The sequence below is a fragment of the Hippopotamus amphibius genome, chromosome 9, assembly GCF_030028045.1.
Source record: "Hippopotamus amphibius kiboko isolate mHipAmp2 chromosome 9, mHipAmp2.hap2, whole genome shotgun sequence".
Taxonomy (NCBI): Eukaryota; Metazoa; Chordata; class Mammalia; order Artiodactyla; family Hippopotamidae; genus Hippopotamus; species Hippopotamus amphibius.
The window spans coordinates 133,877,454-133,895,105 of NC_080194.1; positions in this window are offsets into that span (position 1 = coordinate 133,877,454).

The window sequence follows — 17,652 nt, forward strand, 5'->3', positions numbered from 1 at the left end:
AAATCTAGACACACACTTTACTCTTCTCACAAAAATTAACTGAAATGAATAAGAGACCTAAGTGCAAAATGTAACACTATAAAATCCTAGAAGATAACATAGGAAATCTAGATGACCTTGGGTATGGTGATGAAGTTTTAGATACGACATGATCCGTGAATTAAACTGTTTTTCATTAAAATTAAAAACTTCTGCTATGTGGAAGACACTGTTCAGAGAATGAGAAAATCAGCCACGGAGTGGGAGAAAATATTTTCAAAGGACACCTAAGAAAGGACTGCTATCCAAGATTTATAAAGAACTCATAGCTCAATAGTAAGAAAACAAACAACCCAACTTAAAAATAGCCTAAAAAGTTTAACAAACACCTCACCAAAGAAGATATACAGATGGCAAAGAAGCATGTGAAAAGATGCACCACATTATATGTCATCAGGGAAATACAAATTAATACAACAATACAAGCACTTCCCTGGTGGCGCAGTGGTTAAGAATCCGCTTGCCAATGCAGGGCACACAGGTTCAAGCCCAGGGCAGGGAAGATCCCACTTGCCGTGGAGCAACTAAGCCCATCCACCACAACTACTGAGCCTGCACCTAGAGCCCATGAGCCACAACTATTGAGTCCAAGTGCCACAATTACTGAAGCCCGTGTGCCTGGAGCCCATGCTCCACAACAAGAGAAGCCACCACAATGAGAAGCCTGCACACCACAACAAAGAGTAGCCCCCACTGGTCACAACTAGAGAAACGCCCGTGCAACAATGAAGACCCAATGCAGCCAATAAGTAAGTAAATAAATAAGTAAATAAACAAATAAATAAATTTATATATTAAAAAAAACCAAAATGTACCACAACAAAGAGTAGCCCCCACTCGCCACAACTGGAGAAAGTCCATGAGCAGCAAAGAAGACCCAGTGCAGCCAATAACTAACTAACTAACTAAATAAATAAATAAGTAAATTTAAAAAAATACAACAATGCAGTACCATTACAGATTTATTAGAATGGCCAAAATCCAGAAAACTGACATCAAATGCTGGAGAGGATGTATAGCAACAGGAATTCTCATACATTGCTAGCAGAAATGCAAAATGGTACAGCCTCTTTGGAAGACATTTCAGCAATTTCTTACAAAACTAAACATACTCTTACCATAAGATCCAGCAATTATGCTCCTTGGTATTTACCCAAAGGAATTTAAAGCTTCTGTGCACACAAAAACTTGCACATGATGTTTTCAGCAGCTTTAACCATAATTGCCCAAACTTGGAGGCAATCAAGATGTCTTTCAGTAAGTGAACTGATAAACTGTGGTACATCCAACAACGGAATATTACTCAGTGCTAAAATGAAATGAGCTGTCAAGCCATGAAAAGACAAGGAGGAACCATAAGTGCATACTACTAAGTGAAAGAAGCCAATCTGAAAAGGCTAGTACATACTGTATGATTCCAACTATACGATATTCTGGAAAAGGCAAAACTATGGAAACAGCAAAATGATCCATGGTTGCAGGGGCTGGGGGGAGGTGAATAGGCAGCACACAGAGGATTTTTAGAGCAGTGAAAATTCTCTATACAATAAATTAAAACAGAGTAAATTAGATCTTTAAATTTACTTAGTTGAATTTTGTTTTTTACAGGTATTATAGTGATGGATATATGTTGTTATACTTTTGTTCACACCCATCGAATGTACAATACCAACAGTGAACCTTAAGGTAAACAATGGACTTTGGGTGCTATAATGTATCAATGTAAGTTCATCTTTGGTAAATAATAATAATAATAATAATAATATTTTTTAAAATGTACCCTTTGGGAATTCCCTGGCAGTCCAGTAGTTGGGACTCGGTGCTTTCACTTCGGGGGCCTGGGTTCCATCCCTGGGGATTGGGTTGGGGAATTAAGATCCCGCATGCCTTGCAATGCTGCCAAAAAGAAAAAAGAAGAAAACGAAGAAGTACTATTCTGGTAGGTGATGTTAATAATCGGGGAGGCTATCCATGTGCGGGAGCAGGAGGCACATGGGAAATCGCTGTATTTTCCTCTCATTTTTGTTATAAACGTAAAACTGCCTTTTTTTAAAATGAAGTCTTTTAAATGAAATTGGATCATCTGTAGAGATGTGGATGGACCTAGAATCTGTCATACAGAGTGAAGTAAGTCAGAAAGAGAAAAACAAATATCATATATGAACGCATGTATGTGGAATCTAGAAAAATGGTACAGATGAACGTATTTGCAGGGCAGGAATAAAGAGGTAGATGTAGAGAACGGACAGGTGGACACAGTGGGGGAAGGGGAGGGTGGGATGAATTGGGAGATTAGGTTTGACATAAATACACTACCATGTGTAAAATAGATAGCTAGTAGGAACCTGTCATATAGCACAAGGAGCTCAGCTTGGTACTTTGTGATGACCTAGCTGGCTGGGATGGCAGGGGAAAGGAGGTCCAAGAGGGAGGGGATGTGTATGCATATAGCTGATTCACATTGCTGTGAGGCAGAAACTAACACAACATTGTAAAGTAACTGTAATCCAATAAAAAATAAATAGGGACTTCCTAGGTGGCGCAGCGGTAAAGAATCCGCCTGCCACTGCAGGGAACACGGGTTCGAGCCCTGCCCTGGGAAGATTCCACATGCCGCGGAGCAACTAAGCCCGTGCGCCACAACTATTGAGCTCATGCACCGCAGCTATTGAAGCCCACGCTCCTAGAGTCCGTGCTCCACAACAAGAGAAGCCATGACAATGAGGAGCCTGCGCACCACAATGAAGAGGAGCCCCCACTCTCAGCAACTAGAGAAAGCCCGTGTGCAGCAACGAAGACCCAATGCAGCCAATAAATAAATAAAATAAATAAATAAATTTATAAAAATAAATAAATAAATAAAATAAAAATGAAGTCTTTTAAAAAAATTCCACTTCAGTTTAAAACTCCACTCTCATAAAGGATGTAGGGTTCTCTCGCTCACCCATTTTGCAGGTCAGAACTGAAATGGAGGGGGCAGGACATCATCTAGGGTCTTCATAGAGAGATGCGTGAACCATAGGAATAAACAAGAAAACCCACTGGGGTGTGGGAGAAAAGATGAAAACTTTGACTTACATTTATTTATTTGTTTTTTCTTGCTTTTTATTTTTTATTATTTTTATTCTTTAAATTTCTTTTAAAAAAATTTTAACAACTTTTATTAAGATATAATTGACATACAATAAACTGCATATATTTAAAGTATACAAGTTTATATTTTTTTCCTTATTGGTAGTGTATATATGGCAAACCCAATCTCCCAATTCATCCCATCCCAGCCCCCAGTTTCCCCCCTGGTGTCCATATGTTTGTTCTCTACATCTGTGTCTCTGTTTCTGCCTTGCAAACCGGTTGATCTGTACCATTTTTCTAGATTCTGCATATATGCATTAATACACGATACTTGTTTTTCTCTTTCTGACTTACTTCACTGTGTATGACAGTCTCTAGGTCCATCCATATTTCTACAAATGTCCCAATTTTGTTCCTTTTTATGGCTGAGTAATATTCCATTGTATATATGTACCACATCTTCTTTATCCATTCATCTGTTGATGGACATTTAGGTTGCTTCCATGTCCTGGATATTGTAAATAGTGCTGCAATGAACATTGGAGTGCATGTGTCTTTTTGAATGAACCTGGGCATACACCCAGGTTTTCTCTGGGTATATACCCAGTAGTGGGATTGCTGGGTCATATGGTAATTCTATTTTTAATTTTTCAAGGACCCTCCATACTGTTCTCCATAGTGGCTGTATCAATTTACACTCCCACCAACAGTGCAAGAGTGTTCCCTTTTCTCCACACCCTCTCTGACTTACATTTATTTTTATGTAAAAAGAAAAAGAAGGAAATTAAGCTTTTTTTTTTTTTTTTGGTGGAAATTAAGCTTGACTGACAATTTAATGTAGACTGATGAGTGACATCATATACACATATTCTATGGGTCATATTAGCACACAGATATATTGACAGAAGAGTGGAAAAAGGGGGACAGGGGTATCTTCTCTCATTTTTTTTTTCACTTTCAGTATTTTGTGATGTATCTCAATGTGCAGTTATTGGATTTACAAATTATCTTACAGTTCTAAACTAACCCTCACAAAAGGACAGGAAAAAAAGGAAATTAGCAAAGCTGATGCTTCTCTGACTCTCTCAAGGAGCTCTTTTCCAGCTATATTTGAGGTGAAAATAGCAATCTAATCATATCTGGGGAAAAAAAAATCAGTCAAGAAAATGGAAAATTATCAAGGCTTTTTTTTTCTTCTATTTTAGCCACTCCACAAAGCATGCAGGATCTTATATAATTCCCCCACAAGGGATCAAACCTGTGCCCCCTGCAGTGGAAGGGCAGAGTCCTAACCACTGGACCTCCACGGAATTCCCCCAAGAAGGCTTCTTGACTAAAACATTTATATCCACTGCTGTTAACAATGAATCTTGTCCTAAGTATGCATTAAGCCTTGAGGTACCAGTTAAGATAGTATGAAGTCATTCTGATTGCCAAGATATTTTAAAATATTATTTATTTCATCTTAACCTTTCAAAATTTATACTTTTGCATTTTCTTTTTTTGAATTTAATTTTATTTGTTTATTTTTTGGCTCTTCCTTGCTGCGCGCAGGCTTTCTCTAGTCACAGTAAGCTGGGGCTACTCTTCGTTGCAGAGTGTGGGCTTCTCATTGCAGCGCCTTTGCTTGTTGCAGAGCACCGGCTCTAGGTGCGCGGGCTTTAGTAGTTGTGGCTTGCAGGCTCTAGAGCACAGGCTCAGTAGTTGTGGCGCACGGGCTTAGTTGCTCCACGGCATGTGGGATCTTCCCGGACCAGGAATCAAACCTGTGTTCCCTGCATTGGCAGGTGGATTCTTAACCACTGCGCCACCAGGAAGTCCATATACTTTTGCATTTTCTATTGGAAACTTTTCTCATCACCCCACTCCCCCTGGATCCACCTGAGCAGGGACGACTCCCACATCCTTGCTATGGCAGATGGTGGAGATGCTGGCAGCTCCATCGCCACCACTCTGCCTTGCCATCTCTTCAGTCCTCTCTCCCTGCCTAGGACACATGCACCCACCCAGTCTCCCTATTTTACAGACCCCTCTTCCGAGTCATTCTATTAAGTAATTGCTTGGGGCTTCCTTCATGGCACTGTCCTGAAGCTCCCAAGCATGGTGTCTCTCCTTCCCAAGTCAATTTATATAGACCAGGGAATGGGTTAACGGCCAGGGTAGTTGCTGAAGGTCTCATTTCCTGGGAAGGACTCTGGCCCTCCCTGGCAGAGCCCTAGTCACCAATTCTGAAGCAGCAAGGAAAGTCCTGCTCAGTATCCTGTTAAATTACAATGACTGTATTTAAGAAGAATGCCCTTTATTGGGATTACCATTTATACATTACTAATAAGAAAAAAATATCAAATTGTACACTTTAAATATACACAGTTTATTGTATGTCACTTGTGTCTCAAAAAAAGTTCTTAAAAAAAAAAAAAGAATGCCCTTTGAACCAGCAATGTCTCTTCTAATGACTAGAAATTTACCCTAAGAAAATAATCAGATATATACAACAAGACCTATATTCAAGGATGTCCTATATCTGCAATTGGGAAAAACTAGGAAAACTAAACATTCAACAACAGGGGAATAAATTATTATAGTCATCCCTATAACTAAATTCTAAGTCACCATCACAATTATGTGGGAAAAAAATGTAATGATCTGAGAAAGTATTCAAATATGTTCTCGGGGCAAAAAAACCTAGGTTATAAAACACTAAGTGCAGTAATATAGCCCACATTTGTTATATAGTATTGAAAAAAAGCTGCAAAGGCTTTGCACACAATTTTAACAAATTTCTCCATTAGCTGTTAATTCTTTGTGTTTTTCTATAAAGTTCTCATTTTTTTTTACAAAGAATAAGTATTACTTTTCTAATCAGAAAAATGTTTTAAGAAAGAAGATAGTCCTTTTTTCTAAATCATTATCTTGATGATTCTTAGAATAAGAGTTACAGATGTGGGGGTTTTTTTTTGCATTTTATTTTGTTTTATTTTATTTATTATATTTGCGGGGTGGGGGGCAGGGAGCACACTGTGAGGCTCTCGGGATCTCAGTTCCCCGACCAGGGGTTGAACTCGGGCCACGGCAGAGAAAGCCTGGAATCCTAACCACTAGGCCATCAGGGAACTCCCCAGAAGTAGTTTTTATTTTTTTCCTTTAAATATGTCTTTAAAATGCCCAGAGACAAGCACCCGTCACTCTCACCTGCAAACTCTGCGCTTAGTCTCCCTCTCCCCCCAGCCGCCAATTTCCAGCACCTTCCTCCACGGAAGTTCTCCTGGGAAAGGTGGAAACTAATCAAAATAGGGATCAGGAGGTACTATTCCCCCATTTCTCTACAAATCTTCCAAATAGGCAATACCTTGGTTTTCTTTTCTTTTTGTTGTTTAAATTTGTCTAATTGAAGTATAGTTGATTTACAATGTTGTATTAATTTCTGCTGTACAACAGTGATTCAGTTATACATATATATACATTCTTTTTTTTAATTTTTAAAAAATTATTTATTTATTGGCTGCATTGGGTCTTCACTGCTGTGCGCAGGCTTTCTCTAGTTGCGGCGAGTGGGAGCTTCTCTTGTTGCACAGCGCGGGCTCTAGGTGTGCGGACTTCAGTAGTTGTGGTGCACAGGCTTAGTTGCTCCGCGGTATTAGGTTCTTTTTAATATTCTTTTCCATTGTGATTTATCACAGGATATTGAATACAGTTCCCTATGCTACACAGTAGGACTTTGTTTATTTGGTTTGTTTTTTTAAATCAACTGCAAATCTCCTTTTGCATTTGGTTTCATCATCACTAAAATGGAGATACTTCTCAATAACTCAAACTGTTCTGAATTACTCAGAATTCAAGTCTATAGGTAAATAATGTTACTCGTGATACTATCCACCAGTCATAAGCTTTGTGAACATTTTGGTGTATTTCTTCACATGGTGTTTTCAGTGAATGAATGTTTTCCTTTTCTTTCAACTTAGTCATCTTTTTCAAGTTTTCTTTATGAAGTTACTTTTATAAAGAAAAAAACTTTCATTCTAAAAAGGACATATTCATCTTGTTCTTACAGGTCTAAAATTAAAAGCTACATGGGCAAGATTTAAATAGTATTACTAGATTTAGGAAATAAAAATACAGCATGGCTAGTTCAATATGAATTTCAGATAAACAATAAAATTTTTTAGTATAAGTATGTTCTTTGGCAATATTTAGGACATCATTATATTAAAGATGTTTATCTGAAATTCATATTTAATTGGGTATCCTGTATCTAACCTGACAGCCCCAGATTTAAAGCTTTACAATTGCATGGTGGTTCTCAAACTTCAGGGTGCATTAAAGGGCTTATTAAAACACTGATTGCAGGGCTCTACTCCCCTGATTCAGCAGGTCTAGGTGGGGCTTGGTAATTTACATTTCTAACAAGTTCCCAGGTGGTGCTGGTTGAGGACCACACTTTGAGAACCAGTGCTCTAGCTTGAATGTAGCCGTCATTAAAAAGTAACACCTGTGTCAAAATAGTAGCCGGTGAAACTAAATAAAGAGGTATGTATGTATGGTTTCTAATTGAAAGACGGGGTAGTATAAAATCAATGTATTATCTTCTAATTTATTCATAATTACATTGAAGTTACTTCATTTACAGCAGTAAGTTTTTGACCTGGGATGAGCTTTAAGATAACCTGGTGCTTTTAATTTCTGCTAATACAGGACTTCATCCCCGGTGATTCTCATTCAGCTGGTTTAGGGCAGGGCAGAGGCATCTGTATTTTTAAAAGCCCCTTAGATGGTTGATTCTTCTGGGCAACTGGCTTGAGAACCACTGCCCTATAGTAACTAGTATTACTCACAGTCGCTATTAATGAGATCCTTCACTGCTTAAAGAAGGGCATTGAAACCACAAGCTTAATTAGGGGGAAAAATTTACAAATCTGAGTTGTAAAAGTGAGTCCCTCCAAAAATCCATGTTGTTTTAATTAATAGCAATCCATGTCATATGTTTTAAAAGGTGGGAGGAAAAGAAAAGATGAATCGTTCTTCTCTGAAGAAATAGGTTGTCTCTGAAAGTTAAAGGAGATCTCATCTGTTTCTTGAAATGTCTTCTAATTTTTGGCCCATGAACCACTTTTTATAATAGGTAAGTGAAATAAAAATTTCATATGAAATGCTTTAATGCTATTCAGAAGTATTTTTGTTGGTAGTGGTTTGTTGCTGCTGTTGTTGTTTTCACTGTTCTCTTGAAATTAAAGTTTCTTTCACATGAACTATAAAATTCCTTCTGCTTATATTTGTGGTTGCCAAAGGGGGAGGGGAGTGGGGGAGGGAAGGATTGGAAGTTTGGGATTAGCAGATGCAAACTACAGTCTATACAGGATGGATAAACAAGTTCCTACTGTAGAGCACAGGGAACTATATTCAGTCTTCTGTGATAAACCATAATGGAAAAGAATACGAAAAAGAATCTCTCTGTATGTATAATGGAGCCACCTTGCTGTACAGCAGAAATTCACACAACACTGCAGATAAACTACACTGCAAGAAAATTTAAAAAAAATTCCTTCTGTTTGGAAAGCATTTTAGGGATTTCTCTGGTGGCGCAGCGGTTAAGAATCTGCCTGCCAGTGCATGGGACACGGGTTCGATCCCTGGTCTGGGAAGATCCCACATGCCGTGGAGCAACTAAGGCCATGCGCCACAACTACTGAGCCTGCGATCTAGAGCCTGCAAACCACAACTACTGAGCCCATATACTGCAACTACTGAAGCCTGCCCAACTAGAGCCCGTGCTGCTCAACAAAAGAAGCCACAGGGATGAGAAGACCTTGCACTGCAACAAAGAGTAGCCCCTGCTCACCACAACTAGAGAAAGCCCAGGCACAGCAACAGATCCAACAAATTAATTAATTAATTTTATTTTATTTTATTTTTTTTTTTTGGCACACGGGCTTAGTTGCTCCGCGGCATGTGGGATCTTCCTGGAGCTGGGATCGAACCTGTGACCTCTGCATTGGCAGGCGGCTTCTTAACCACTGCACCACCTAGGAAGCCCCTAATTAATTAATTTTAAAAAATAAAAATAAAAAGCATGCTGTTGCTGTTAAGAAAGCAAGCAAGCAAGCAAGCATTTTAATGGCGGTGGGTTCTCAGAATTTTCTTTAACTTTAAAAGTATTAGAGGGACTTCCCTGGTGGTCCAGTGGTTGAGAATCTGTGTTCCCAATGCAGGGGGTCCAGGTTTGATCCCTGGTCAGGGAAATAGATCCTGCATGCCACAACTAAAAGATCCTGCATGACGCAATGAAGATCCCCAAAGCTGCAACCCACAAGCAGCAACTAAGACCCAGTGCGACCAAAAGTAATAATGATGATAACAAAAATAAATTAGGCACAGAGAGAAGGACCTTAATGGTCAGATCCCTTTTTAGACATTTTTGAAATGATGCTTGAATTTAGCTTAAAACACTACACTGATGACTCAGAATAAATGTTAGCAGGGTATTTTTAAAAGTATAGTTGATTTACTATATTACATTAGTTTCAGGAGTACCAACATAGTGATTCAACATTTTTAAATACTAAAATTCATTTAAAAAATTAGAATATTCTGAGTTTTTCAAAAAGGAAAGCTATCCTGATTGCCCTATGCCTGCACCGTCCTGGTAGAGGAGGTGGGAGCTGGTCACCACCACAGGGCTATCGGGAAGTTTTGCTTCATCATAGGCCACCAGTCAGTCTCTCTTGATCTTCTTAAAGGTGATTTCTTGGCATTGTTTTCAAGTATCAATAACATATTGCTACGCTGCTTTGATTTATTGATCACTGTAATGGGGGCACTTCCAGGAAGTAATGTAATGTATTCGGAACTCTTTCTACTGAAAAGGTTAGAAAAAATGATAGTGTAAATTCATGCTTCTTAAGCACTTCTACCATTATAATTGCTGTACATTAACAGTGCATTTTATTCTAGCCTTTGTTTCATGCCTATGTTTTCATTTATTATGCTTTTCCATTGTTCTCTATTTTCCCAGTTTTCCTTCCTGATTTTTTTTTTTCTTTCATCTTTTCTGGGATGGTGGAAGGATCTCAGTTCCCCCACCAGGGACTGAACCTGGGCTATGGCAGTGAAAGTGCCGAACCCTAACCACTAGACCACCAGGGTACTCCTCCCTGAAAACTTTTTTTATGATGTAAATAAACACCTACTTTCTAAAAATACACATTCTTAATAAATGGCTAAACGTAAGCATTTTGTAGGGAGCTTTAAACTATGAGGCGTAGTACAGTGATCCTTCTCTGGATAGTATCTTTCACTTTAGCAAAGTAGGAGCTGGTGAAACCAAATGAAAAGCTAAGGGGTACAAGGACTCATTGAAAACCAAGTAGTTACGTGTATATATTCTTATCTTTATGAATAACTTACTTTCAAATTATTCAGTAACTGACTAGTATTTGTTCACAGCCTTTGAAATAATTTCTTAAATGAACTTGTAGGTGGGCAGCTAACATCGTCCACTCAATTATGAAAAACAATATTAACCCAAAGTGTAGTGCAGTGGTTAAGAACCTGCCTGCCAATGCAGGGGACCTGGATTCCAGCCCTGGTCCAGAAAGATCCCACATGTCTCAGAGCAACTAAGCCTGTGCGCCATGACTACTGAAGCCTGAGTGCCTAGAGCCCATGCTCTGCAACAAGAAAAGCCACCGCAATGAGAAGCCTGCACACCACAATGAAGAGTAGCCCCCACTGGTCACAACTAGAGAAACCCCCACGCAGCAATGAAGACCCAACGTAGCCAATAAGTAAGTAAATAAATAAATAAACAAATAAATAAATTTATATATTAAAAAAAAAAAGTGTACTAATGGGTTCCTCCTGGAAATCCCTGTTGTGTTAGCTCATCAAGAGCCTACTCCTTCTAAAAGAAAAGACGAGGTGTCAACTTTCTCTGGTGATTTTGTTATTTTTTTCATTTTTATTATATTGTTCATGAAACTGTTTCTTGATCTTTCTTGAAAATCCCCTTTTATAAATACCAGGTAAATAAACCTGGACTTTTAAACAATGATCACCATATCATCTTTCGGAAAGTTGGTACAGGATTCTTGAAAACGCAGCTTCACTTCATTATTTCACTCCTCTCTTCTTCTGCTTAATCTGTAGAGTAATAGCTGTGATTCTCAGAAAATACTTACTGATTTCCTAACCATTTTAAGTTGAAATACTTTAATTGAGCAGAAATCTCCTCACTTTTTAAAATGACTTTGTTAGGGACTTCCCTGGTAGTCCTGTGGTTACAACTCCCCACTACCACTACAGGGGGCATGCATTCAATCCCTGGTCAGGAAACTTAGATCCCTCATGCTGTGCAGTTCAGCAAAAAAATAAATAAACAAACAAAAATAAATAAAACAAAAAACAAAAAAACTGTCTTAGACTGCTGTACCAATTGATAAATATGAAATATACAGTAGCTGCCAATGAAAATAAACAATAATAAGTATAGAAAAGAGTTTTAGTTGAGCCAACTGAGGACCAGCCCAGAAACCAGATTTCCAGATGACTCTGAGAAACTGCTCCAGAGAAGCTAGGTTTTCAGCAGTTTTATGTCTTATCAGAAAAAAGAACATTAAACAAGTCAGGGATACATTTCTTCAGGATTTCAAAAAAAGAGAATAGTCCAGCAGGTACACAGCAGGTCAGCATGGCCTTGGCACCTGGGAACAGAGGCTTATTATCAAAGGAGGACTGGCATTGGTGCCCCAGGCAGAGAGTCATTTAATCTTTATTTTTAATATTGGACATGCTTTACTTTTGGTCATTGTGTCCTTTTCTCTAATCATTGAAGCAGATATACAATGTATGTCCACAAACAGGCTATTTTAGTTGGCATACAACTCAAGTTAACTCATGCCTAATCAAGAATTACTTCCCTGAAGTTTATGGCAATACAATCCTACCTTAAGAAACAAGAAAAATCTCAAGGAAACAACCTAACCTTACACCTAAAACAATTAGAGAAAGAAGAACAAAAAAACCCCAAAGTGAGCAGAAGAAAAGAAATCATAAAGATCAGATCAGAAATAAACAAAAAAGAAATGAAGGAAACAATAGCAAAGATCAATCAAACTAGCTGGTTCTTTGAGAAGATAAACAAAATTTATAAACCATTAGCCAGACTCATCAAGAAAAAAAGAGAGAAGATGCAAGTCAACAGAATTAGAAATGAAAAAGGAGAAGTAACAACGGACACTGCAGAAATACAAAAGATCATGAGACACTACTACAAGCAACTATATGCCAATAAACTGAATAAGCTGGAAGAAATGGATAAATTCTTAGAAAAGTCTTCTTCCAAGACTGAACCAGGAAGAAAGAGAAAATATGAACAGACCAATCATGGGTACTGAAATTGAGACTGTGATTAAAAATCTCCCAACAAACAAAAGTCCAGCACCAGATGACTTCACAGGCAAATTCTATCAAACACTTAGAGAAGAGCTAACACCTATCCTTCTCAAACTCTTTCAAAATATAGCAGGAGGAACTCTCCCAAACTCATTCTACAAGGCCACCATCACCCTGATACCAAAACCAGACAAAGGTGTTACATAAAAAAGAACGTTACAGGCCAATATCACTGATGAATATAGATGCAAAAATCCTCAACAAAATACTAGCCAAAAGAATCCAAGCACATTTAAAAGATCATACACCATGACCAAGTGGGGTTTATCCCTGGAATGCAAGGATTCTTCAATAGATGCAAATCAATCAATGTGATACATCATATCAACAAACTGAAGGATCAAAACCATATGATAATCTCAGTAGATGCAGGAAAAGTTTTTGACAAAATTCAACATCGATTTATGATAAAAACTCTCCAGAAAGGGGGCATAGAAGGAAATTGCCTCAACATTATAAAAGCCATATATGACAAACCAACAGCCAACATCATTCTAAATGGTGAAAACTTGTCCCTCTAAGAACAGGAACAAGACAAGGGTGTCCACTTTCACCACTATTATTCAACATAGTTTTGGAAGTTTTAGCTACAGCAATCAGAGAAGAAAAAGAAATAAAAGGAATCCAAATTGGAAAAGAAGTAAAATGGTCACTCTTTGCAGATGACATCATATTATACATAGAAAACCCTAAAGATGCTACCAGAAAACTACTAGCACTAATCAATGAATTTAGTAAAGTAGCAGGATACAAAATTAATACACAGATATCTCTTGCATTCCTATACACTAACAACAAAAGATCAGAATGAGAAATTAAGGAAACAATCCCATTCACCATTGCAACAAAAAGAATAAAACACCTAGGAATAAACCTGCCTAAGGAGGCAAAGGATCTGTATGCAGAAAACTATAAGACACTGATAAAAGAAATCAAGATGATACAAACAGATGGAGGGACATACTATGTTCTTGGATTGGAAGAATGAACATTGTGAAAATGACTATGCTACCCAAAGCAGTTTACAGATTCAACGCAATCCCTATCAAATTACCAATGGCATTTTTCACAGAACTAGAACAAGAAATTTTATGATTTGTATGGAAATGCAAAGTCCCCGAATAGCCAAAGCAATCTTGACAAGGAAAGACAGAGCTGGAGGTATCAGGCTCCATTACTTCAAACTATACTACAAGCCTACAGTGATCAAGACAGTATGGTATTGGCACAAAAACAGAAATATAGATCAATGGAACAGAATAGAGAGCCCAGAGATAAACCCATGCATATATGGGCACCTTATCTTTGACAAAGGAGGCAAGAATATAAAACAGAGAAAAGATAGCTTCTTCAATAAGTGGAGCTGGGAAAATTGGATAGCTACACATAAAAGAATGAAATTAGAACACTTCCTAACATCATACACAAAAATAAATTCAAAATGGATTAAAGAGCTAAATGTAAGGCCAGATACTATAAAACTCTTAGAGGAAAACATAGGCAGAACACCCTATTACATAAATCAAAGCAAGATCCTTTTTGACCCACCTCCTTGAATAATGGAAATAAAATTAAAAATAAACAAATGGGACCTAATGAAACTTAAAAGCTTTTGCACAGCAAAAGAAACCATAAACAAGACAACCCTCAGAATGGGAGAAAATACTTGCCAATGAAGCAACAGACAAAGGATTAATTTCCAAAATATACAAGCAGCTTATGCATCTCAATATCAAAAAAGCAAATAACCCAATCCAAAAAAAGGGCAGAAGACCTAAACAGACATTTCTCCAAAGAAGACATGCAGATGGCTAACAAACACATGAAAAGATGCTCAACATCACTAATCATTAGAGAAATGCAAACTCACGATGAGGTATCACCTCACACCAGTCAGAATGGCCATTATCAAAAAATCTAAAAAAAAAAATGCTGGAGAGGGTATGGAGAAAAGGGAACCCTCCTGCACTATTGGTGGGAATATAAATTGGTACAGCCACTATGGAAAACAGTATGGAGCTTCCTTAAAAAACTAAAAATAGAACTACCATATGACCAGCAATCCCACTACTGGGCATAAACCCTGAGAAAACCATAATGCAAAAAAGAAACATGTGCCACAATAATCATTGCAGCACTATTTACAATAGCCAGGGCATGGAAGCAACCGAAATGCCCATCAACAGGTGGATGGATAAAGAAGATGTGGCACATATATACAATGGAATATTACTTAGCCATAAAAAGGAATGAAATTGAGTTACTTGTAGTAGGTGGATGGACCTAGAGTCTGTAATACGGAGCAAAGTAAGCCAAAAAGAGAAAAACAAATACTGTATGCTAACTCACACATATGGAATCTAAACAAATGGTACTGATGAACCCAGTGACAGGGCAAGAATAAAGATGCAGATGTAGAGAATGGACTTGAGGACATGGGGTGGGGGGGCAAAGGGGAAGCTGGGATGAAGTGAGAGAGTAGCACTGACATATATACACTACCAAATGTAAAAGAGAGAGCTGGTGGGAAGCTGCTGCATAACACAGGGAGATCACTCGATGATGGGTGATGACTTAAGAGAGCTGGGATAGGGAGCATGGGAAGAAGTCTCGGGAGGGAGGGGATATGGGGATACATGTATAAATACAGCTGATTCACTTTAGTGTACAGCAAAAAGTGGCACAGCAGTGTAAAGCAATTAGATTCCAATAAAGAGCTTAAAAAAAAATGCTTCCCTATATCTCAGTATGAGAAAATTTCATGTATCAGTAACTTGAGAGAAATAGCCAACACTCAAGGAGGACTTGTGATGAGCTGGGGATGTAACCACTCCAGCAGGTGAGTACGATTGTGATCACCCCCCTCTACAGATGGAGACGAGCAGAGAGATGAAGCAACCCGCCCAAGGTCAGGGAGTGAGAGAGTGGCAGAGGCAGGACTTGACCCAGGAAGGACAGCTCCGGTGCCCAAGCTCTTCATCCCTGGCCTCCCATACAGATCTGCCTGATGCCAAAGCTCTTTTACTACAAACTTGATTGTCCACCTGAATTATAAAATCTTCCGCACTTTCCTCGATTTGGACTTAAGGAAACTTGGTCCACAGTGATAGGAGAGCTTGCTTTGCATTCTACTAAGAGCTTTAGTATAGAAGAATGATCTTCTGAAATTGTACCTACTTGGTGGAAAGCTCTTGGAGTATTCAAACTTGGTTTTTGGCAAGATGTGTTCCAAGGACATGAGTTCTGCAGAGTTTTCAAAGGTCTTTGGTGGGATGTGGTTCAATGGCCAGGTGACTTGGGGGAACACTGGCATGAACAAGCGAAGGTACTCATTGCCAAATCTCCCAGAGTCTTTACAGTGCTCTTGTGCACGGTGAAACTCCAGGAGTATGTAGCATCTGGCAAACCTATTTCACAAAGAAACGTTCCATTTGTGAAGCATCTCTCTGGGGATGAGTGTTCTGTGGAAAACCATCAAAGAAATACTTGAGTGCTGACAATAGCTGAGTTAGAGGTAACTTAGGAGCCTCCTCAACTACTGTGAGAGATTTACCAGCTCTGAAAGGTAGTCGAGTCCTTCTGACTTATGCATGTCTTTCTGCCCTCCCAGGCCCAACTTCTCAACCTTCACAACTGTTTCCAGCTGACAGCTGTACGTGGCACTTAAATGAGTGATACTTTTTTCACCTAATCATAGGATTTCAATTCTGGTAGACAAAAATCAGTTGCTTCTCGTTCCTGCAGTAGCTATTTCTTTTTTTTTTTCTAATTTTTTTTGATGTGGACCATTTTTAAATTATTTATTGAATTTGTTACAATATTTCTTCTGTTTTATGTTTTTTCTATTTTTTTAATAAAAAAAATATATTTACGTATTTATTTTTGGCTGTATTGGGTCTTCGTTGTTGTGCCCAGGCTTTCTCTAGTTTTGGCAAGCAGGGTCTACTTTTGATTGTGGTGCAAGGGCTTCTCATCACTGTGGCTTCTCTTGTTGCAGAGCATGGGCTCTAGGCACTCGGGCTTCAGTAGTTGTGGTGCACGGGCTCAGTAGTTGTGGCTCATGGGCTTAGTTGCTCCTTGGCATGTGGGATCTTCCCGGACCAGGGCTTGAACCTATGTCCCCTGCATTCACAGGCAGATTCTTAACCACTGCGCCATGAGGGAAGTCCTGTTTTATGGTTTTTTATTTTTTTGCTGTGAGGCATGTGGGATCCAACCCACACCCCCTGCCTTGGAAGGTGAAGTCTTAACCACTGGACCACAGGGAAGTCCCCCATAGTAGCTGTTCTTAGTCTGTTTCAGAATCACCCTGTTAAAGAAGTAATTGAGTAACTAGGATGTGACAGGCACTAAATTTGCAAGAAATAGACAAGTTTTCTGTTGACTCGGAGGAGAGCCAGAGACCTTCCTAGGTAGGGAGAAATTTAGCAGAGAAGTGTCAGCATGCCCCCTTGCCTTACAGAAGACACACCCAGCCAGTGGGCCACTAGGTGCTGGACTTGACTCTCTTCTCATTGCTCTCTGCATATTCCTTCAGGGGGAGCTGGCTGATTCCACAGCCTCAGCTACTGATACTTTCTGGTTGGGGATGTTTCCCACACGCGTTACATCTATCTCAGGTTGGAATAGTTTTCCCCGAGACATGTCCACCTAGATCTTGTCCAAGCATTCAGTCCTGACATGCCTACAACAGAATTCATCCTCCTTACTCTAGAACTGGTCTTTTCCTGTGTATCCAATCTTAGAAAATGGAGCTCCTATAAACCCAGTTACTCAAGCCACCTGATTCTAATCCCTGCCCCCCAACTCCCCCCCGCCCACACACACACATCAGTCATCAGGGCTCGTTCATTTGTCATCAACAATCCCTTCAGTCTCAACTAATATTGCTTTCATTGAGGCCTTTACGTCTCCTTTCTGGACTCCCTAACAATAGCCCCCTCAAATCCAACATTCTCATAACCAAATGTATTAATTCTTTTTTTTTTTTACATTTTTTAAAGAAGTTTTATTGACTTACAGTTGACATACCATAAATTGCATATATCTGATGTTTACAATTTGATTTTTTTTTCCTATTAGTAGTGTATG